Source organism: Ptychodera flava, chromosome 10 (genome assembly GCF_041260155.1).
Source record: "Ptychodera flava strain L36383 chromosome 10, AS_Pfla_20210202, whole genome shotgun sequence".
In the NCBI taxonomy this organism is placed as follows: Eukaryota; Metazoa; Hemichordata; class Enteropneusta; family Ptychoderidae; genus Ptychodera; species Ptychodera flava.
In genome coordinates, this window is record NC_091937.1 from 7,342,501 (window position 1) to 7,367,111 (window position 24,611).

A 24,611-nucleotide genomic window follows, 5' to 3' on the forward strand; every position below is an offset into this window, starting at 1 on the left:
ATGCATGCTGCAATCATCAGACAGATGATCAATCATCTGTCTGATGATTGCAGGATACATGAAACTTATGTAACAGATATTACTACATATGTACCACAGTTTACTTGCATCGAAGCGCGCGTACTATCGGCATTTGCACTGCAGTGCAATGCCAAAAACATTATGCCATTTTACCAATTTTGAACTATTTTTGTTTGTAAACACAAAGATTGTCGTGTGCAAGATTTCATTTCACCTAGGTGTGGTGCTAGTTATCATAAAATGGATGACATTAATGGCCAATAAAAACTATGACAAAGAACATCGCATGTACTTCTCGCAGTGTGAGGATGATATTGTTATCCGGAAGAGCAGTTTTCGTCAGCGAAGCAAAAACATCAACGCGCGACGTCGGCGCAGCCTATAGTCACTATGCTAACGGTCCAATGTACAAGTACAGTGGAATTTGCTTGAGTGTCCGGTTTGCCTTGCAGAGCTCGACGAGTCTAAATGTTGCTTATCATTAGAAAAGTAAACATTTGCAACAAATTGAGTCTTCGTCTTTGGTTGGTGTTAGATTACAGCGCGCGGCAAACGTTTCCTATACACTGTCTCGTCACGATCACTGCAGTCGTTTCAGCATGTCACTCACAACAAGCATAGCACTGCACTACATGCACATCACCAGTTTTCTTTTAGGTGTTTACTTTAAATTGGGAACTTTATGAAGAAACAAGTAAATTCTTTTTTTTTTAAAAAAAAAACTTTTCATCTCCTCTCGATGTCAGCAATCACGGCAACAGTTCCTTCAGCATGTAGTCTGTAGCATTGCCAGTGCAGTCTACTCTATCGACAAGTTTGACACGATACAACACTGAATATTGTCAACCAGAAAATGCTAAACACTCCTAAATGAAACTTAAATCCCGCTTTCTCTTTTTTCTCAGCTAAATGAAACTTTCTCAATTGACACTTCTCTGAGCTACAAAATAGACTTGAAGAAAAGTGTTGATTTTGCACATGCAAGTGCAATTCAATCAACACGGTGCATTTTGTGCCCTTGAATAACACACCCAGTGTTTCTGAAATAATTCACCGTATTTTGGCACTTAATTTCCCGGACGGCATCATACACGGCAACGGGTTAGTCCCGGGGTTAGTATGGAGGGGACGATGATATCTCTCTGCCTTCAAAATATTCTTTACCTTGCTGAAAAAATACAATGTTTCACTGTAATAAAACGCTTAGAGTCAGTCCGGTTGATGTTGAGAACTTTCCTCGAGATATAGATCCGACACTCGAAAAATAGGCCAGTGAGTTTTGTCTGAGTTGTATTTCCCAAATCAAAGTACACAAATAGCTGAAAGAAAACTTTGATGATGTGCTATAGCTATAGTGCGGTGTCAAGCTTGTTGTGCATGAGTGGCATGCTGAAACGACTGTCATGATTGTAGACGAGACAGTGTCTGGGAAACGTTCGCCGCGTGCGCTGTAATCTAACACCAAATACTCAACTTGTTGCAAATGTTTACTTTTTTAATGATAAGGAACATGTAGACTTGTCGAGCTCTGCAAGGCAAAACGGACACTCGATCAAATTCCACTGTACTTCCAAGTAAGGTGAAGCTGTAAGTGTCAACCCAAGATTCGCCAGTGTTTTAACCGAAGCTGAAGTTAACCAAAATGCAGGTGTATTACTGAACACCGTGGCTCAACTTAACGGTCATTAAAACATCAGCAGCCTGAATAGAACGCGGCGCCGTAGCTTCGATTGACCAACAAAAACAAATGAGCGATGTTCTCCCCGGCGGTCAATCCAAAATGAGCCCGATTATAGGCTTGTAACACCTCTCTTCCTGCCAAAGTTTTTCCTGATCCTGCCATACCTTCAAAAACAGCAAGTGCTGTAGCGGGTATGTTTGCAAATGCAACAATTACCGGTTAGACATTTAATTTCAACTTCACCGTCCAAGGCAACCGAAACCTAACGAGTATAAATGACATACACGCCACAGGGACGCCTGCCATTGTTATGTACGGCAGTCAAACAATTAACATTTTGGAGAAGTTTTTGCCAGTAGTTTTCTCACCGGACATTCCCTGTTTTCAATCTTCAAGAATATTTAGAATGTCATTTTTACGTGCAGTTAAGGCTGCGTTCACAAAAAATCGTTAGGGGGGGGGGGGCTGGAGGAATTCAGGGGGAATTCGAAAATGTTTGGGGTAGTAGAGAGGGGGACTTGAAAATTTTGCTCTGCCTGTAGTGGGGACTTGAAAATATTTTGGTTCCCTTTTACGTTTTACATTTTCCAATTCCAAGTTTTTGTAAGTAATTCAGTGAAAAAATGAATACCATTTTTATGTCATCCAATTGTTGTAATGTTTGTAACAGTTTAACAAAATCTAGAACCATTTTGACACATTTAATGACTATTATCTTGAAAAAATCTAAACATGTATATGATTTGTCATAAAAAAAACTTAACCTAGTAAAGGGCAGAAGTTGCAACAGTTCATGGTTTTTGCAATATTTCTTGTCGATATATCAACTAGAGTTTCTTGCTGTTTCCCTACAGCATCCTCAAACACAATATTCAGTTTGTCGGCAAAGCCTGTATATATTAATATGTATTAGGTGATAATTTGATGAGAGTCAAGACTGACAGACAATTGTCAGTGATACAAATGCATGGTACACATACACAGGCTGTGTTAGCAAGCTGAATACTGGACAGTTCAACATGCTGCAGGGAGTAGAACTAGAACACAATGGTATAAACTGAACAAAAATATTGTCAAAATTATCAAAGTTAATACAGCTACTCCCTGTGGGCACTGTCACTATCAAATTATTTAGCGGTAATGGCACTATAAATAACCATTAGCGCCAATTTTCAATTGCCACTTTCAATCTGCGCCACACATAAACGGTAAGAATTGCCATATCCTATATCTTTTGTAACTTTCTCAGCCTATAAATACGTTCAGAATTTAATGAAGATCAATACTAGCCTTACATTGTTCTGTTTTGTTTGTATTCTCCTTTTGTAGTCATCTTCAACCTGATGAAGTCCTACTTTTAGGACGAAATGTTGTATCAAAATTAACAACAGAATAAGCAGAAAATATACAACCAGATCAGTAAACGTGTGCAAATTTATTCATCCGCTATTACCAAACCAAACCACTCTATCACTGGGAGCTATCTGTACAACTCAATATATATATATATATATATATATATATATATATATATATATATATATATATATATATATATATATATATATACACACATATATGTGCATATATAAGTACATTATTATGACTGTAATACTGATTATGATTAAAGCGGACCTTCTTTCCATTGGAACTTCATGCATTTTATGCGGTGAATCGGAAAAAACTTGTTGTTGCCGGTTATATTATTAAAACCATGCGCCTTGGCTTATTCCCGATTTGATTACATAGGCGGAAAGTGCATATGAACGCGGAAGTGCTAATCACTCACCCTTAATTTATCTAGGAGCGTATGTTAGTCATTAGCAGTGAAAAGATGCTATCAATGACATGTCATACTGTAACCTTCCTAAGATGCCATGAGTATTTACCCCAACAAATAAACCTAGAGGAATGACTGACCCTTCGAGTTAGCTTTCATTTGGGCCCAGCGAATAAATTATGTCTCAAGCTTTACTTGCAGAGGTCTGCCTACCTTTCCAATTCTGAGGGTGTCCTAGCAGATGGGAATCACATATGCGATAAGGTTCTTTAGATCTCTTGCATGTCAGAAATAAATAAAAAAACCCCAAAATTTAAGTCCTCTTTGTTATTATCAGGTCAGTCGGCGATGCTGGGGTTATCCTTTGGACAACAAATATAACCTAGAGAGTGACGTACACATAGTGGTTAGAGCCGACATATTTAGGACAATTACTCATCTGATAAGCTCTCCTTGGTGTTGCCGGGGAAGCTGATGGTTAAGTTTACTTCTGCTTCGAAAGTTGCTTTGAAAATAAGGGAATATTCAGTTAGTTGCAACTGGTCTCAGCAAAGTCTAACTGTACAAATCCTTAAGTGAACTAAAGACGATTCTCTTTTAGAGGATGATATAAATCTAGCACCGTATTCCAAGAGCAAATTTTGTTAACCAAATCGGTGTTTTTTCCTCGTGTCAATTACACTCACGTTGTAATGAATAGTATTTTGCTTAGCTTAGCACTCTGTACATGCACATGCAATCTATTTGACAATACCTTTAAATTAAATCACCAAAGATAACACGAAGGCCATACGACGGATACAAGTTTGCTCTTTGTATTGATATTATTATGAGTGAAAAGAGTTTTTTCAAAGACCTTATCCTATTTCCAAACTTAGTGTATATATATCGTAATTACTGTCGGTAGCTTCAAACAGTTTTATTACCACTTATGCCACTGTTTGCATTATCATCATCATCATCATCATCATCATCATCATCATCATCATCACCATGGTATATCTGGCTCTGGACTCTGATGTGTCATTTTTATTGTTTTCGACAGTTTCAGCAAAGGTGCACATCGGATTTGGCTAAAACTTATAAAACTAGCCTCAAAAGTGCTTCTCAGGAGATGTAATTGCAATGAAACAATGAAGCCGAAAGCCCATTTTGCTTTGCTTCTATGTTTTGATGAGGTCGTGACTCCATTTTGTAGTTTCTTTCACCACGTTTTGACGCCGTCGTTAAAAAGGTAACAGAGAAAATCAAGATAGAACAAATCACATTTTATAATAGGCGGCCAGCAAAGCATGGTAACTTTTTAAGATATTGTTTCAGGGAATTGAAATAGTGCATAGTCACTGAAAACGGAACGACATTCCTCTAAAATCAAAGTTTGTGTATTTGTAACATTTTCCTGGTGATTAAGACTAAGGATTTTGACGTGATATTTACTTGATACAGCTGACCTCGGCGATCTATATTTAAACTTCGGTGAAGGCTTAGCTAGCTTTAATTTATGGGTCGAATTCTTGTGACGTTGGTGCAGCACTTTGCGACTATGACACACATAAATGAACTGCTTGTCAACAATAGCGAGGTCATTTTCGGTCACCTTTGCCTCAGGCATGTTGTAGGCAAACATATTTTTTCGTTCAAAAAGCCTTTAATTTAACGAATTAACTTCCACGTCAATATAAAGAAACTAATAAAACACAGAAATTAATTAATACAAAAAGGCCATGTGTTCCAAAGCGTTTGTTTTACAATTTACTTTATTCAAACGATTGGTCATGGATCAATATTTCTAAATATGACAAGGTCTCCATGGTGCCGATGCAATCAAAGATGTACAAGACATAAAGACTTGCTGACCCTTAATTTGATTCTCAAAAACTTGTACTCTGATTACCGAACACCTATAGACGCTTAATTCAAACCGTAGGCGTAACTTACATACAATTTTATCAAGCAATTTCATAGTTTTTTGTACTATGACGCATCGGAATGTTTTGTGGGTGCACAGTTCCTCTTTCTGAAATTAACACGGTTAAATTCATCTCAATAAATTTCTGAGGACCATTAGAGGGCAAATGTCTTTTGATAGGACGATGCCGCAAAATAATCAACAGGGGACACGTTGCGACTGAGGCGGAAATATTAACATATATTATACAAATTGTGGTACTCAATAAACCTCTTTCAAAGTGTGATCCACTGGGTCCATAGAATGTCCGTTTGTGATTGTTCAGAATTTAGGAGGGAGCATGAGAGACTGCTACGGATCCATAGTTTTCCTTCAGTAAAGTCTCCCTATTTGTCGTTCACAAGGGAGACAATAGTAAGTTGTTTTTAAATAACAAACACGTTAATCTTGAGTCTAGTAACTAGAGCTAGCATTATGTTAAGTCCATCAGTGGTGAATTGTAAGTGTAAGATGAAGTATCGGTACCAGCGGCCTGTCAAAATGGATAACTTCTGATCGCATTGCTAATTTCTGTAAAAGTTATCATCTCAACTTCATGAAAAGTATCACACTAGTCAGTGTATAACTTAAACGATTCCTTGTATATTACTGTTCACAAATAACAAGGATTACCTCTTATGGTATCTCCGTATTCCAGCAACACTATCCTGGCAGAGCAACCTCTTCCCCAATCAAAACTTTTCCATAAAAAACACCGTCGGCAATTTGGAAAGAAGCAGCCAGCGCGAATCCTTACACGCACAGTCACTCCTGTCACCGTCTTTTTGTAAGGAGTGTTTCCACCTAAAAATACAAACAGTACCGTTTATGTTATATACCACTCCACACCTGAGTTAGCCAGGCTCAACAGCAGTTTAAGGTAAAGGGCGACGAATTCGGACGCGCACACGCTTTAGAACGTTTGTGCGCAGATTTAACTCCAGCCTGCCGCAAATGGGTTATTTTGTAGCGCATGTATTTAACATCACCTGTCATTGTTGAAATTTCGCTTTTACCTAATTTTTTGACCAAGTCTCTTAGAAATACATGTGACCTATTACCTGGTCATATTTTGAACCCCTAGGAAGCTGGTTTTTATTCAATATGAGCGAAAAATTAACATTTCTCTCCCATTTATATGGCGCAAATTACCCATTAACCTGGAGATATTGTAAAAAGTAGTGTGGTGACACCCTTTTATTAAAAGTGTAAACTAAATGGTATTATGTCAGGAGTTTATTCGCCAAGTTTGGTCAAAATGACACCATTTAAAGCGACAGGAAGAAAGTTCGAAAATTATGTAGTGATACAATTTTAATATCGTCATTTTGTAATCGATATTTATGTTAAAATTTCTTCACAAACATCATGAAAACTATACATTCGATAGATATGGATCTTAAGTCTTGGTATTTATTAAAATTAACTCATTTTCTAAGCGTTTTATAATTGCTTTCTTTAGTTTAAGTGAATTATATCATTTTTATTTATTTCTAACGACGCCATTTTAACGTCCGCTTCCATGGAAACGAGCGTGGTGACCCCCATTTTTTATTTCATTTTTGCACTTGCACAACTTCCAAGAATATTTGTGCAAAGTTTCAAGAAAATGACACCACAACTTAATTTTGACGTAATTCGTAGTACTTCACCTTAAAAGAGAACCTCAAAAGACCGTGTTCATTGAAACCAGAAACCGAAGGAAACGAATTGCCTTTCTCACTTCTAAATCAGAGTTATGCAGCTACACTCAAAGTTTGGATCATGTCAATTAAAGATACTGATGCCCTCCTTGTGATGATCGTTGTGTGTGTGTGTGTGTGTGTGCGTAAAAGCGACCGTGATGGGGAGTTGGTGATTTGGAGAAATTTACCAGAAATATTCTATGATTTCTGAATATTAGGGATACTGATTTGGTTCCTCTAGACTCGATTACAATACAGACAGTTTTAGTAATACTACATCCTCAAACAAGGAAATTAAGTGACACTCTCGAAGAGTCTCCGAGGGCGTTGGTGATAGGAGAGACAGTCAGAAAACAACGAAATGAAAGAAAACCGACACTATGCATGCAGAAATAGGTTGACGCCATCCAGTAAAGTAGCTTTATTGTCGCCTACATAAGTAAATTGCCCAGCAGCTGTACTGAGCTGACAGCAGTCCGATAATTTTATATCTACAGAATTAATTAAATTCATTTCCAAATAGTTTGTTTGAATCTACGTTGCTGACACCTATTCATATTATGTTATACTGTTAGTTTTAGACGGTGTTTGCACACAAGTGCAAATATTTCATCGCAGTTAGCTACATATAAAATAATAAGACGACTTTAGTCCTCGAGCTGAAACCGACGTTCTCAAAATAATCTCTCTTACAGCTGGACGAAATTCAATAAATTTTCTTACACATGCAAACCATAAACTTTCAGTCCGACGAAGGTTTCCCGACATTCCACACACTTTAAATAAATCCTGACATTTAGAGGGCAAGAGAGGTCACGTTAAAGATCTATACTGTCCGCAAAACTGTTCCCGAGGCGCTTTCTACCTTAAACTGTTGTCATTCTAATGTTCAAAATTTTAGATTTTACCACAGGGTGTTGTCTAAATGTCCGTCCCCAGGGGTGGGTAGGTGTTTCGTTGTATTGCTAATAAAGATATATTCTACCAACCTTTGGTGTTTTGGTCTTAAACTTAGCACTGCCCTTGACAATCTTGCGTTAAGGTTTTATCAACATGCTGTATCTATTATCTGATGAGTTTGGGTGTCTAATTGGCCAAAGTAAGCAAGGGTAAATTACTAAGCTGTGGACGCTGTCACCAGATTATCATCGGATTAAATTTGACAAAGTCAACAACGAACGCGCCAGTAAGGTATAACTGAAGAAAGGGCTGAAACTCTCAAAAGCCGTGTTCACAGAAAGCTACTTTACAATAAACATTTCCTAATTTTTCGAACGTCAACAGTTTTCTGACATGTTTAAACGGGGACAGGCCAATTTATGCCTTCGTCGGTTGCTTCTATGAGCAATAGAACACTAATCGAAGTGGTGGAGTCAGTGTCCCGATGTGGTCCGTCAGACCGGAAGCCGGAACTAGAAACCTTTGACCTTAGAAATGTTTAGTTTAAGCCCACATGATCGATAGAGGTAAACAAATTAGCCAACATGCTTTGGGATCGAGGGTCAAGCTCATCGGTGTTTATAAACACGGACATGACAATCTATGTGTTTTTGACTACAGCCGGTCATCGTTTGGGGGAAGAAACTCGCCGCTTGTTACATAAAAACTGACTAGTCGGCAAAAGTATTTTCATGCCTTTTATAGGCCTATGCTTATTCGTTTCAAGACGAGATGAAAGCTGCGAAGACACGTTGGAAGCATAGTAATACTCAACCAGGTTGATCTATACATTGGGGAGATATTGATGTCACGGTCTTGTCGAACGAAAACGGGGATGTTTAGGCCATAGCAAAGACGATAAATCAGTCAGCTAAATAAAACGAATTTTTTTGGACACCATATCTTTTTATGTCAGTTTTTGAACCCGCGTGAAACCCTGCGTAACACTGTAATAACTATATATAATCAAAACCTTTTGGACATATCTTTTTATGTCAACGTTTGGACACGCTTTAGAAATGCATGATATAGCATACTGTATATGTCTGACTGTCGGGGAAACACTTCTTGCGCCGCTGTCGGACTCAGTCGCGCGATCGCGGTGTCTTTCCATTTCCCCGTCTTTCCCTCGCACATTCGCTTTCCCAAAAATTTTTTTGTATAAAAAAACCGCAGCTTTACAGTTAAGGATGTTCGACTTCGAAGTTAATGCAATCCATCATCATATGGCCACTGGCTCGCCTTTACATGTTATGTGGGACTTTGCTCGGAGTTCACTACAATTTGACGTAGGCTTCGTCGACTGATAGAATGGAATAACAGAGATGTGTACATCGGACACAAATGCGAATGCACCGTTTCGCGCGTTTTTTGCGCCTCCGTCGGACTCAGTTGCTGTGTCTTTCCCTTGCACGTCAGCTTTCTCGAAAATGTGTTTTGTATAAAAACAACTTTACAGTGAAGGATGTGATCCCTCGAAGTTACTAATACACTTGTCGATTTGATATGCGAAGACACACTGACGACCAGTTATTTATTAGTTCTCAAACCTGGTGAAAATCAGTCCGCGACACTAATCATTATATGTCTTTTGGAGAACGTCCTAAGAACCTGACATGACCCTTGTTTGATGCGTTAGGTAGTTGAGTATAAGGATTGATAAAATAATGTATCAAAATATACACAGATTCACGCGACTGCACTATCATATTCTTGGCAGCTCAATGACGTTTATGGCCGAGAGGGCGGGAGTCTCAGACCCAAGGGAGCATAAGCAGTATGCAGTACATTGTATGCTTTCCATGCAAAATCCGGCTTTGACTAATGTTCCCGTCCTGTTTCCGAGCATAACTTTCGAGCTGCGTAGCTAATAATGTTGAGGTCAAGATATCCGAATCGTTCGTGTTCGAAATGCTACTTCATTTGCAGAGAGAACATTCGACCTTCTTCTTTGTGTTTTAACTTAGCACATGGGGTCAATTGAAAAATTCAGAGCAAAATATCGCGGTGTATAAAATCTGCAGGCACGTAGTCACCAACCCACAACACCGCTCGTACTGCAGAGCACACAATCGGTCGTATGCAAAACATGTCTTTTTTGTTACTTGAAAAAGAAGACTAATACAAAAGTGTACGTAATATTTGCAAGAACGCAGTTGATAAACTGGACAAGTTGAAGGCGAGCTCGAACGTCGAGTTAATAAAGTCTTTTCCATTTCTTGTTCTCGACTAACACGGAATTTTTCAATATACCCGTGAAGTCTGATTCAGTTCGATGCGGTGTTAGGCACGTCGACCAAGGTGGTTTTTGCCGGGCCAGCAGGAAGAGTATAAACACATCTCCGATACGTTACCAAGGTGTGTTCAACACATACCACGCATTCCTGGGAGGTCCTCCTTTCCGACATGTTCGTTTACAAATGAATATTCAAGTTTGTTTTGCCTTCTGTTTGTTTCTGAATACATGAATATAAAGTGTCCACTAGTTTTACGGACCACCTCTGGACACGGCTTTTGAGAGTTTCAGCCCTTTCTTCAGTTATACCTTACTGGCGCGTTCGTTGTTGACTTTGTCAAATTTAATCCGGTGATAATCTGGTGACAGCGTCCACAGCTTAGTAATTTACCCTTGCTTACTTTGGCCAATTAGGCACTCAAACTCATCAGATAATAGATACAGCATGTTGATAAAACCTTAACGCAAGATTGTCAAGGGCAGTGCTAAGTTTAAGACCAAAACACCAAAGGTTGGTAGAATATATCTTTATTAGCAATACAACGAAACACCTACGCACCCCTGGGGGCGGACATTTAGACAACACCCTGTGATTTTACGTGCATTTGCTTCCAAAGTCAGAGTTTAATCGGCGTTGTACGCTCCATACCATTATGCCTAAGGACATAGAAACAATGGGATAGTCGTACTACATGAAAATATCTGATTAATTGTTTTGTAACATGGCTGTTAATCTCAGTGCACGTCACGCCTAACTTGTCAACTGACACAATATAGCTGTCCTGTTCAAGGCTATACCAGTCACTGAAAGTCGGAACAATCAACTTATATTTAATCTTCACCAGTTTTACCACTGCGTCGTTTTCTAAAGGGCAAGGGGTGAGTTGGGTGGTACGAATATTTGGATTTATGCTCAGCGAGATTCGTTCCGGGTTCAAGCGTGACGTCCTAACAATGACAGTTTTCATAAACACAACAGGTTGACAAAACTTGGGTGTCAACGGAAACTCCCAGCCCATACTGTTTGAGATTGCAAACACATAATTTTGTCTCCAAAACAGAAATGTGGTTCTTTGATACAGACATGGCCTTGTTCTTATGCCGCCACATAGTACGATATCGATCTTCCTATTGGCTTACACTATGCGAAGTCGCAAATTTCACTCGTCTTACAGTTACCTTGCGCAGGGTCAGTAGAGGCTTACAGGAGTAGTCTGTCCTCAATTTGTAGCGTATCTTTAACAATATCGGTGTACATTTTATCCAATATCGTATCCATACAAACTTCCTTCATTTTCAAGACACAGTGGTCCACATAAAAGAAAGACAGAACGTCGGACAGTAACATCTATGGAATAGTGTACAGACTGTGTTCCTCTTTTTGCCGATACCTGTCTAAACACGTTTTGCAGATTTCCAAAGATTTATCCATTTTCAATTTTTAATGTTAACAGTTTAAAATAACGTCACACCTTGAACATATGACTTCCTCTTTCGAATGCGATGTGAAGACGAAGCATCTCTACATATTGATTGGTTTTAAACTCATCGGTATGAAAGGCTAAACACGTTTAAACCTTTTAAACGATGTTTTTGCTTCAAAAAGCGAAGCTGGATTTAGTTTAAAGTGATGGCATGGCCGTGGTGTACAAGTCTAGAAGTCTAAGGACATTCACTTACCCGCAGGAGTTGAGTTTTCCTTTTAGCACACGTGAACCGATACGTCTGTGCTGGTTGAGTTGAGAACGGCGATCTGGCGGTTTGTGAGTCACAGTTTGTGTATTTGTAATGTCTTAAAAACGGTTGACACGAAAGAATTTTAAAATCAGAGAGAAGACATTCCCGATACACCTCAAACCTAGTGTCTTCCGTATTAAGGTCAAATCACGTGGTCGAGGTCTTTTATGACCCTTAACGTCTGTTTATTGCATAGCTACTGAATGATCGTTGTCCCGCAGCAACAAAGCAGGTCATTTGAGGCCATGTTTGCCTTTTTGACCTAGTCAAAACAGCGTGTGTTTGTGGCAGCATGACCTAGCGCGTTTTAAAACCCTTCATTTTTCGTATCTTGTAAGACCACGCATGATTTTGCTAAACTTTGTTATTTTTCGATGAGTCACATTCGCGCGATATGATAAGGGGTGATACGAATTTTCGATTTTCACACGAAAAAAGCGATGAAAATCTTATTTACTTCACAGGTTTAAATGCATCCACACAATCGTCACACAAGAACGGTCTTGTAAATACTAAGCTTATGGTGTTCTAAGTCTGTCCGCTGGGCGCTTTCTATCTCATACTGGTTTTGCTCTGATTTTCGTGAAGTGTGGCAGCAATATTTTGTTTCCAAATTGTCATATTGCTATTCCTTCATGTCTATTCCTTACAAACACAGTGGTCTGGAGCGTACTTAAATACATGGAAATGTGTATTAAATCACCTGCTTTGTTGTTGTTAAACCTAGCTGTTTGTATCCAAGTGCACGCATTGCGCCATACAGTTCCACCGACAGTATTGAGGCTGTAAACATTCATGAGAGCCAGACGATCACCTGGCCATTAATACGTCACGAGATTTATCACTACTTCGTTTTCATAGGCCAAGAGGTGAGTTGGGTGGTATAAATCGTTTACATTACTTGGCAAGATTTGTTCCGCGTACGGTTTTAACAAAAATCACATAATCAACATAAAAGGCAGACAGAGTTTGAAAGGTAAAGAAAACTCAACCTCGCTGGCGAGATTGTAAACACATAACTTTGTCGCCGAAACGATATCTAGTCCTTGGATACAAACATACCCTTGTACTTAAACAGTCATACAGCATTATATTCCTAACCTAAATCCGTATAATGTCGGACATTAGATGACATCCATGTCATTGGTCTTAAAATAAAATCTCCACAGGGTCATTTAGAGACTTTCAACAGCTGTCTTGTTCCTATTTCTGAACGGACTTGTAGTTGTGTTAGCCTACACTGTAGTATATTGTCTACGTATGAGAGATGGTACACGTAGGACATCTTATAGTGACATAGTAAACATATTTATTTTTCTTAATAACGAACAAAGACTTTTTTATACATATCTTTAGTAAGTAAATATTAGAATGTAAATATTTGTCCAATTTTAGTTCTGATATTCCTTATGAATATCATCAACTGCGTCCCTTGACTTCCTCTTTTTAGAATGCAATGCGGAGACAAAGTGTCTCCACTCGTAGTAAGACAAAATTGACGTCTTTTCTCCTCGACTTGAAAAATATTGATTTTGCTTACAGGCATTATAGCTGAATTCAGTGTAAAGCCATGGCATGACCGCGTTTTACAAGTATTACAGTCCAAGGGCGTTCACTTACCTTACAGAATGTGCTTGTTTTGTTGTTGTCTTCCGTTTACCACCAGCATTCCAGCTTTTGGCCATACAAATTTTGACGTGGGCACTATACGGTCTAGGCCCTGAGAACCGGATAGTGCCCACGTCTATGAATATTCAGCGTGAACGAGGGCGATAAAACTACAAACAATGCTTCAGATAAGGCTGGCAGGAACGCAAACAAATTATCTCGACTTTATCCCTAATTCTACACTAGGCTCTTCTAAGTATTTCTCTGCACTCCCACCTGACAAGTCAACAACAACTAGATTTTCGGTAGTTTCACCTAACGATGGTCCATTGTGTCATTTGAGTCGAACGGATACTAGCAAACCATCAAAAGTGCATGTTATGTTGTAAAATATGTAAGTCACCATGTTTATGGTCGCAAATGAAAATAAATGCGTTGAGACACACGATAATTTTGAGTATTTAACACCCCCTCTAAAGTCCCTTAAAACTACGGCTATACGTGAACGCGCTCGCTGTCATCCGCTCTAAGCTGACAGTAGCATCGTGGCATTACTCGTCAGCGACGACTGTTATGGTTGCGATCATGTCGATCGGTACGACATGTGTCAATGGTCCTGTTCATGATCAGGCTACTTGAATGACTATAAAACTGACGTTTTCTCCGTTATTATGGACAAGTGTCCTGCATACACAGGGACAGAACATTCCGGTCAATGGGATAAACACTCAAACAAAAATTGACGTACTTCGCCTGTTTGTAAGCGCACGGTCCCTCCACAAGCGCAAGCGTTCCCGGACAAAAAGATTTGCTCCGCCCGTACACCGGCCGCGGCAACTCTCTCCCAACCCTATACGTAGCATGCGGTTATAAACGGCTTTTTCTTTTTTTATCTAATGTAGGTATAATATATCCATGTAAGATATTGATGTGGTCCAATTATGATATATTGTAGTCTAATTTTGATATGCTGACTTATTAATTATGTTAACAGACACACAAAAAATGCTCACATACCCCTCACATGCCGGCTAACCCGTGTAACGCCGGGAACACACGGAGGCTGTACCCAACTCACGGCTAACATTGCCGGCGAACTTCAAGTACGTCGCGATTGACAGTGGCACAGCTTTAGCAGTGCCCATCAGGCTCATTCTGCCTCTTCAGGCGAGGGAAACTATCCACAACCCTACTAAAAGCATTTTTTCCTAGTTTGTGGCTTATTTTTGATGTTACGGTATTTTTGCTGCTTGCACAGAAAAGTCTAATCGATAAAAGAGAATGCAAACTTGGAAAAAAATGCAAATAGATTTTCCTTTAATATGCCTAAACCCAAGACGGTCACAGTAGTACAATATTATAAACCAGTTTTGTTTATATGCGGGGCAGCGTATATACTAATGTTTTTGATTTCATCTGTCCGTTCAAGTGACGAAGTTTCTCTTACATGTAAAACTAAACGAACAAGACTCAAATTCTATAATGATCATTCTTTCTTGTATGTCGCTGTAGCAGCAGCCATTCCTCTCGTACGTGCGAAGGAAAAAACAATGACTCTTTTTGTCGTTGCACGACTCAGGGTTTTTCCGTTGCAACCCCTATTCGCCTGGGGGAAAACAAAGAGAGCTACGACTTCACGTATGAAGGCCTCTGCTTCCTTGTGGAATAGATTTTCTAGACATATTCGTTCAGTATCAAGTAGTGAAGTTTTCAAATCTTGACTAAAGACCTGCTTCTTTGAGAAAGAAAACTTATGGTCATGCGACACGTGTAAACCGCTAGTGAAAATTTTCCGATGGACACTGCTACGAATATCATATACCATTCAGCCTGCCCATTAACCCATGGAGGTAGTACCTCCATGATGAAACATTGGTTTTCTTTTCTTTTTTCTCTCAGTATTTTGTCACTGACTGCGCCACAGTCCTTCCACCCACGTACGTATAGAGGTACCGTGCTTGGGAGGACATCGCGACATTGCACTTTAATTTTATATGATATCCGATATTTACGGCCACTAGACTAATACAATATCGAAGTTGGATTGGCCTAGCTAGATCTAAAAAGGGCTGAAATCTCTGATATATATCGGATATTTACTTGCGATTTAAAAGAATCTAGTCTCGTCTAGTATCGAAGCTAGAGTCAGTCCTTGAAAGTCGGGTTTGGCCAGAACTGTGAGGTGTTGAAATCTCCGATATATATCGGATATTTATTTGCGATTTGACAGAATCTAGTCTCGTCTAGTATCGAAGCTATAGAGTCAGTCCTTGGAAGTCTGGTTTGGCGTCCAGGACCCGATAAACAAGAGGTTTTACTTACAGTGGGGGTGTCCTTGATAAATTGAACAGCGTTTCTGTCCAATCACTGGCCATGCTTGGTTCAGGCGTCAAATTTAAAATTCATTATATTCAGTGCGTACATATTGACACACACGCTTACTAACTCATTAAGTTGGCATTAGCTCTCCCAGAAATTCGTATTGCAAAAAGCTGTCATGAGTGAACCGATACGTTTGTGCTGTTTGAGCTGTTTGAGTCGATAATGCCAGATCTAATAAGTAGGTCAAAACGTTTGTATCTGTAACGTCTTGATAACTGTTCGCATCTATGATAACAGAAACTGTTAAAACCAGAAAGTTACATCAAGTTTAAACCGGCGTCACACTTCAAATCAAACAGAGGCTTGTGTCTATGTTGCGATTGACCACGTGGTATTTTATGACCCTTGACGTTTGTCTATTTTTATTCAACAAACTGGGCGTTGTGCGCCAGTAACAATTTCTGGTCATGTAAGGTCATGTTAAACTTCAAGTTGGCACATAGTGAGTTTCTAGCAAGGCGACCAAGCCAGTTTTTTACCTTCCCAACCTAAACTTTTAGCGCATTCTCAAAAATAACGCATGATTGTACCAAATTTGTTATTCTTTGATGGGTCGAACCGTATTAGAAATAAGTTATAAAAACGTTGCCGCCGACTTGCCTAATTTCCTCAAGGCATGCTGTCGGAAACACATGTCGTTTTTTGGTTGTAACATCGTACAATGTGAAACAAACGATGATATTCAGCTTGAGCGGACGTATAGAAATTTGCATAATTCAATAGGCTGCAGAGCCTCGTTCTGAATGTAAACAAGCAATATGCCGGAATACACGTCGTTCGAGCGACTTGGTCGTGAAAATGGGCTCGAAAGCTCACAAATATGATTATTTAATGCGAAATTGAACATGCTGTGAGGTAATGTACACTTTTGGGAGTAATTTCATCGTATCTATGTATAATAGAAATAAATACTAATGATAATTGACAACTGAATTCGTACGTTGCCATGATGGTTTATAACTCTCAGCTGTGTGCTATTTTTAGACTGTGACCCGAAACACACTGATACAGGTCTTGAACAAAAATAATACTTGTTGTGTCAAACCACTTGCTATTGAACAACGCTTGTGACAAGTTTCGTGAATTTCTGACAATGCGCCTATATTTGCGGCATGATTTCACATGCCATGTATGCGCTGTTACCGTACAAGGCCGATCGTACAGCCCAGTGTACGCGTGTACAGCGTACAACGCTATGGCACTGAAACTCGCCTTTATGCTATCGGACTTCAGTCAACATTGACGAGTTGAAACATGGTAACTGGACAGTGATATACTACCCGTTACCAGTGAAAAGGAAAACTGTGACAAATCACGGTCACTAAAATCCACTCTTACAACGATATTATTATCTTGAAAGGCTGAGGGGTCAGTAAAATCAGACGTGGGAATGTCCGACCACCACATCCTGCATCGACTCCAAACAGACAGACACTGACAGTTGACAATGACCGAATACAAGAGAAGTCGGCCAGTACAGTATGCACCCAATTAGAATATGTGCTCCATATTAGTGTTTCTTTTTTTGAAGTCTCACTTAAGTTATATACGAAAGCGATCTAAATGTCATTCATAAGATGAGCGTAATGTTTGCAAACTTCACAGATCACAGTTCAATGGGCACACAGTCCATGTAGCCGACAATGAGATGCAAATGATATGCGGTCAAGGTCTCCTCAACTAACTTTCAGCTGGTTCTTCACTTTCTACTATTTTTATATTGTTTTTTACAAAGGCACAGACTTATTCTACCTGCAACTTAAAACTGATAGTGATTTTGTAGCTCATTCTTTACTATTTTTCATAGTTTTTGGTAGCCGGTAACAGACACTTCGTGTTCGTGTCGGCTACATGGACGATCTGCCGTTCAATGCACGTGTGATATACAAACATTGGGTAAAATTAAAGATGGCGGTGTATCGCGATCGTGGTACTACTACTAGCGAGTTTTGCAGTCTTCGTCATAGTTACACTTGAAGTTCGTTAAAAATTCATAGGAGATGGTGAGGCAACTTAGTTAAGAGTCATCAAGCCATGAATTTTACTGAAGAAATGGCATAATGTTTGTCTGAACTTTAATACGGTACGCGCGCGATCTGCAGAAACACGGAGGCAGACCGTACATGTTTTGCAGGGTGGACGTGGGAGCTCTTCGACTTTGAGTTGTTTTCTGAATGTTCGTAGTAGTATTAAACCGACAAAATATAAACAAAAAACTATGGTAGTAAAAAGTTAAAATTGTTTGGCATATTCAACTGTGAAGAGAATGCGTAATACTATGCAATAATATTGCTTTGTTGCGAGTGGCAGACTTCTCCTGGCCGAGTCCCACTGGCCGAGTTGGTTGGCGCTGGCGATGGCCGAGTTCGCAACTGCCCGACTTCTCCGGTTACCCAATGGAATATCGGTAGCCAATGCCTACGAGGACTACCGCGAAATAGATAGTAACCCAAGCATCAAATATAAATATAACATAAGTTGGATTGACAACAGTAAAATATGTGATATTGTTGCAATGTTTGGGCCTAAACAGTTTGTAAACGTGAGCAAGGCGTCAGCGGAGAGCAACACGGTTCCTCACTCTAAGCGGCCATCTTGTCTTCTGATGGCGGGACGGTGTACGACCTACGAGGCCAAAGCAGTGATTTGCAGGGCATGAACAAGAATAAAACTAAGTTAGGGGGCTTAAATAATGATTAGACTGTCTAACTATGTAAAAATATTCACAAGAATCAGCTGGGCATGTAGTTGCGGCAGCCCGAAAGTAGGCCTATGTTTAGCGAGCCATAGATCGACAATACACACATAGCACCATATAAGCCGTAGAAGTCGATAAAAATTCATAGGCACAAACTTGACTGCTTTATATGACCATAGAAATGTCTCTGATATCGTTTGTTGGGAAAAAATGGGCTGAAATTGCCCCCCAAAAAACAGGAAAAATCACACTAATGGTCAAGTAGAACAGCGCCCTCATCACTTCCATTTGAACGAAATTCTAATATAAATATGCAAATAGGGGTATCTCCGCTCAAGCTGATTCACTTGGCAGATCATTGTTCAACAAGTTCTAAAAGCCTCTACTTACCGAATGAACGTTCGAACTAACATATAAAACAAAACAATTACAATAGTAATGGCTATTACAAACTTGACTCTATTCAAATGCCCAAATCACATTTTCATCCGAATTGTCATAGACACAAATGAAAAGTAGGAGAAACTAGGGTCGTGATATGATACTGTGATTCAAATTTGGCTTTAAATTGAAAAGAGATGTCTTTCGATTGTTTATTCCTTATTCATGCTACGATGGGTTTGTCTCGATATTGGAGACCATTGTTTCCTCTCTCTACATTATTTTGGATGTTCTTAAAGCCTTTTGGTAGGAGTGTATTTGCGCGCCTTGGTTTTTTATGAACTACACGTTGTGGTGTACATTGCATTTTTTCTTCGGCGAAAACCTTTTTTCGGGGCCGTTGCGTGTGCGATTATATATGCATGGAGGTCGCTTTTGGTGAAGCTTTTGAAAGAATTGCTTTTAACACGATTGGAACTAATTTGGGATAATTGGATAGTGAAGTAAATGCCGATTTAATCTACAAATGTAATCTCATCTGCTTTTCTTCTTACATTACTCACTTTTTTATGAGTAATTTGTATTCAACTATCTTGCACCTAATACTTTTGAGAAATTTAAAAAATATGGAAATCCAATTATCCCAAATTAGTTCCAATCGTGTTCTGATAAATAATTAAATATTGTAAAATAAAGAAAAATCGAGCTGTTTGCTCTTTAACCAGCTCACTTTTAATTTGAGCACAATGTCGCTTTAGCTGCACCTTACATAACATTCTCCTTAACTGTAATTCGATAATTGCTGCGTCATCTTCATTTCAGTTGTCCAAAACGATTTGAAACCATAGACCAAATTAGTGTTATCAGAAGACTCGCACTGTACAGACAAAAGTAAAATGGTTAGATCAATCCCGGGACGGATAAAACCAGTCGTTAAGCCACATAAACAATGCAGTTAAAAGGATAAATCAGCGTTATCTGTGAACAAATTCATCAAGTGGACACAACTTTTAAAGGAGAACAAAGGACTACCAACACAGGCAATGTCAGAAGCACTAATACGAGAACCAGGGAATGAAGACTGTCGCTTCAAAGAATCACAAAGCGTACTTTGTCGACGTCAACGTTTAACGACACACTAATTTTTAGACATTACCTTGCCTAGTGCGCATGGCTTTAGAGAATCACATATACCGGCAAAAGATATCGTAGTCAAACCTTACGAAGAAAATGAGAGCGATGATGTAATTTCCGACATCGAACAGCGTGTATGCCGATACAACGGCATAAAACTGCAGACAGACAAACTATATAATACAACAACATTACTTATTTCATCGTTGATTGTATAAGGCCAAAAAATAACAGGTTTATTTCTGGTAATTTACATGTGGCAAAAATGATGCGGCGATGCGATTTATTTTTTTAGTTTTGGTGAAATTTGATACACTTATAAAAATCCCTTTTTCCCATAGGGAGAAAAAAAGTTGACGCGCATACTTTGAAGTGATTCGGGCGGTGACCAAAAACATATTTTTTTTTGGTCTAAAGATGATTTTTTTTTCTTTTACATAACACATCTTTAATAAGGTGTCAAAACTAATGTTGCAATTGTCCATTTACATTATCCTTGTTTGACATTATGTCTTCGTGGTTGTATGAGTCTCTTGGTTAACATTCATCTGAGCACGTCAACAACTTCAATTACCTAAATACATTACTTCTACTTATCGTCCAAGAGAATTATAGAACACCGTATTGAAAACATTCATATCAAACGTTGAAAGAATACACACTAAGAATATCACCGAAATACAAAGGCAGACACGCATGGGTCATGAAAGTGGCAAGTTTATATATGTATAGGATGTTAAGTTAGGTATACAACGCAAATATAGCGTGTGTAAAACATTTGCTGTTATTTGAAAACAGAATTGAATACCAGTATGTCAGGATAACGTGTACGTTCTGCATCAATCTTATTTGCCATTTACATATTATTACATTCTGTTAATCTAAGTCCGTTCTTCGGACATACCGACTTTTGCACTCGTCTGATTGGTGACATATTGCAAATTTCTGTCTTGTACAGAACTGCGTTTAACGATCACAGCTTTTTACTGTTATTCAAGTATAGCCAATGTTTGAGACGGTAAAAGCATAGCCAAATTTATTTCTCAAGCAAGGCCACCTAGTGCGGTACTGGCAGCAAAAAGACAGGGTCTACGAAATGAGGAACAACCACACAATCGTATAGTACAATAAACAATAAGCCACGTATTAAAAATTGCATCAAGTCAACAATGGTTGCATATACAATAGCAATACTATTCTTGAAAAACTGCTAGTATTACGCTGTGATAACAACTACATGTATCGTTTCAATCGATCTCCAAATGAAAGGAGTTAAATACACTTTGAGTAAAATTACTCTGTCTCAAACCGTTTCTAAATGTTCAACAGTTTTTATAACAATCACACATCACCGTTGAGGTACTTCAGACTTGACCATGTCGTTAAGAATACGAAGAATTCACACGCGACTTAAGTTCTTGTTCACGATAGACGCTGTTGCAAGCCCAATAGTGATGTCTGCAAATAAAAGTCAGCGACAACACGGTCGAGCCATCGTTTTGCAGCGTCCGACTCAACCACATGCGGAGAAGGTATTTATCGTCCACACAAAATATATAAATATATAAATAGTTTTAAACGACGAATTTCCTTCCAATAATCAACCTGAATGTACAACGATGACAAGACCACGATGTACAAGTATAAAAGTCCACGGGTGTTCACTAACCTGCAGGAGTTTTTACTTTTCCTTGATTCTCTCTCTCGTGTATCAACCTGTGACCCGACGTTTGTGCTGCTTGAGTTGATAACGCCAGATGTCAGTTGGCCAAAGTTTGTGCGTGTATTTGTCACGTCCTATTAATACTTGCCACAGGAGAATTTCAGAGTGAGGCGAGAGATTTGCGCGAAGCGGCTTAACCTGTAGATACATACACGTGAATGCCGATGTCTATTCTTAGAGTGATGACGTACTAGGAGCTAAATGCCTCGGACGTCTTTTAATTTGCATATCAAATGATCCCGAAATTTTGCTCATTGTTCTTGTCAAAGTGAAGGTTAAATTATTCAAATCATTTTGCACAAATCTTTATTGCTGTCACCTTTGGTCTACTTTTACAAAATGTTCATTTGACAAAGGCCATGTAGAATATAAGAATTGATTCAAAAGCGTTTAAATTTGTCATGGCAGTGTAGTGCAAATACTATGTTTGTTGTACATTTTGTAGTAATATATGATGAGTTAAACCGCAAATGTATCTTGAATTTATAAATAGAATTAAGAGGTCTGAAATTTGTTTATATGAAGTGCCTTTCTGACTCTTTGCAGTGCAGGCATTGGAGAAATGTTCGTTACTGGCACGTTCTATTTTTTTACTGCGACTGATTATTTTCTCTGTAGGCTGTGTGTAGATGGATTCATAATGCTACAGGCCTAAAGCCTAACTCAATAAAGAAGTAAAACAACACATAGCCCACTATAATAGCAGATAGTTTGGCAGTTTTTGTTCGAAAATACCACTTTCTTGAAATTACGCATCGGGTAGCCTTTAAAGTTAATATATATTTGTCGTAAGGGATGTCCATGTTCAGATTGTTGCGAACAATGCAAAAAGCTTTGAAAGAAACCACAGGGATACTGTTAGTAATATTATCAACATACGTTCACAGCCTGGAAATTGTTAGTTTCCAGAACGGAAAGGTTTTCCCTTGTTAGTCACATACGCAATGCAGTTGAAGAATTACTGAGAGTAGTTTTTCAAACCATAGTCCCTCTTTTTAGGGTCTATGGTCAAATGTTTGCGGAAAACTTGTTGTCTTCAGTAATTACCTTTTGCCAAGTTTGCATTGTTTTAGAGAGTCTTTCATATTGACGTATTGAAACAACCTGGGGAACATATCGGCAAAACATGCTATCGTCATCAAACTTGACTAGATCGGACGCGGTGATCTAATTTCTGACATCGGACAGCGTCTATACCGATCAGCTAACTACACACAAAACTGCAAACACCTGTGTTTCGTCGAATTAGATCATTTATGCATATGCCCTCTACTGTCTAGGGTGTATGGCACTGAACATGTATGGATCAACAGTATCTACTATTTGTCGTAGATATTACAAAGATGTTTATTTGTCTCAGTTGACTTAAAAAGCAATGATGCACTTATCCAATTAAATATATTTAATCCCTGTATGACTCTAAGGCATGACGTCTACGGTTGTGCCTCCCGGTTCATCATTTGTCTGAGCAGGGCAACACACTCTGTTACCTTTATCAATTTTGCCAATTATCTCAGAATAGAGCGCATTTTCCTCGGTCACTTCATCAAAACAGTTGTGAAGGTAACACGCCAACGAAATCGCGTCTGATCTAGTCAAGTTTGATGACGATAGCATGTTTTGCCGATATGTTCCCCAGGTACAATATACCTTTAAAAAGCAATGATGCACTTATCCAATTAAATATATTTAATCCCTGTATAACTCTAAGGCATGCCGTCTACGGTTGTGCCTCCCGGTTCATCATTTGTCTGAGCAGGGCAACACATTCTGTTACCTTCATCAATTTTGCCAATTACCTCAGAATAGAAAGCATTTTCCTCGGTCACTTCATCAAAACAGTTGTGAAGGTAACACACCAACGAAAATGTCAGCACGTGATGTCAAACAAAGGAGTTGCAAGTTCATGTATACTAGTATACACCCAATGTTCGGAAAACACAATAGCATATCATTTGAGAAACATGTAAAATGTCAGGATTAATAAATTGTAAGTTCTACATCAATGTTATCTGCGATTCATAAGTTATCATATCATGTCAGTTTAGACAATCGTCTGGCTAGTAAGGTTGTTTTAAATTTGCAGATTACTGTCATGCGCAGAACTGCTTGCATCGATAATAAATCTTTCGTATTTATAAAGTAGAATAAAATATATTAGGTTATGTAAACATAAACTTAACAATAAATCTAAGCTTGCAAGGTAACATTTTAACTGTATGTCAGTAGCCTTCTTGCGTAAATGCAACAATTCATAGTTTAATTTCTGTCTGTCTGTCTGCCTGTCTGTATCTTCGTCTGTCTGTCCGTACGTACGTAGGTACGTACGTATATATGTACATACGTATGTATGTATGTATGTAAAAAATAATAATAATAATTTATTTGACCATAAGAAATGTTTAACATTTCATGAAAATGACTGTATGTACAATTGGTGGGGACCATGAAATATAGTTCAGCAAAACTAATCTTCCTTCATGGCCCCAACAAAATATATGAAATAAATAATTTTATATAATGAAGGTATTTAGAGTTGCAAAAATATTATACATGTAGAACAAAATAGGTGCATACTCTGATACTAAATACATAAAGAAATAACTTCAAAAAATATTATATCGGAATTGGTATGGTATGTATGTATGTATGTATGTA

The 24,611-nt window shown here is 38.6% G+C and overlaps 1 protein-coding gene across 2 annotated transcripts in view; it reads right to left on the minus strand.

Annotated features, from left to right (window-relative positions):
* Positions 1-13,809, minus strand: part of LOC139141881 (adhesion G-protein coupled receptor G6-like) — a 34,916-nt gene extending 21,107 nt beyond the window's left edge. Inside the window, exons 1-2 of one of the 2 annotated variants that reach the window (XM_070711636.1) lie at positions 13,648-13,809; positions 6,064-6,234 (exon numbers count right to left, since the gene is read on the minus strand). The gene's annotated coding sequence lies outside the window, so the exon portion shown is untranslated. Of the gene's footprint in view, positions 1-6,063; positions 6,235-11,970; positions 12,185-13,647 lie in introns of those variants that run through there. The other variant, XM_070711637.1, reaches the window with a different exon arrangement.
* Between the last annotated feature and the right edge of the window lie 10,802 nt (positions 13,810-24,611).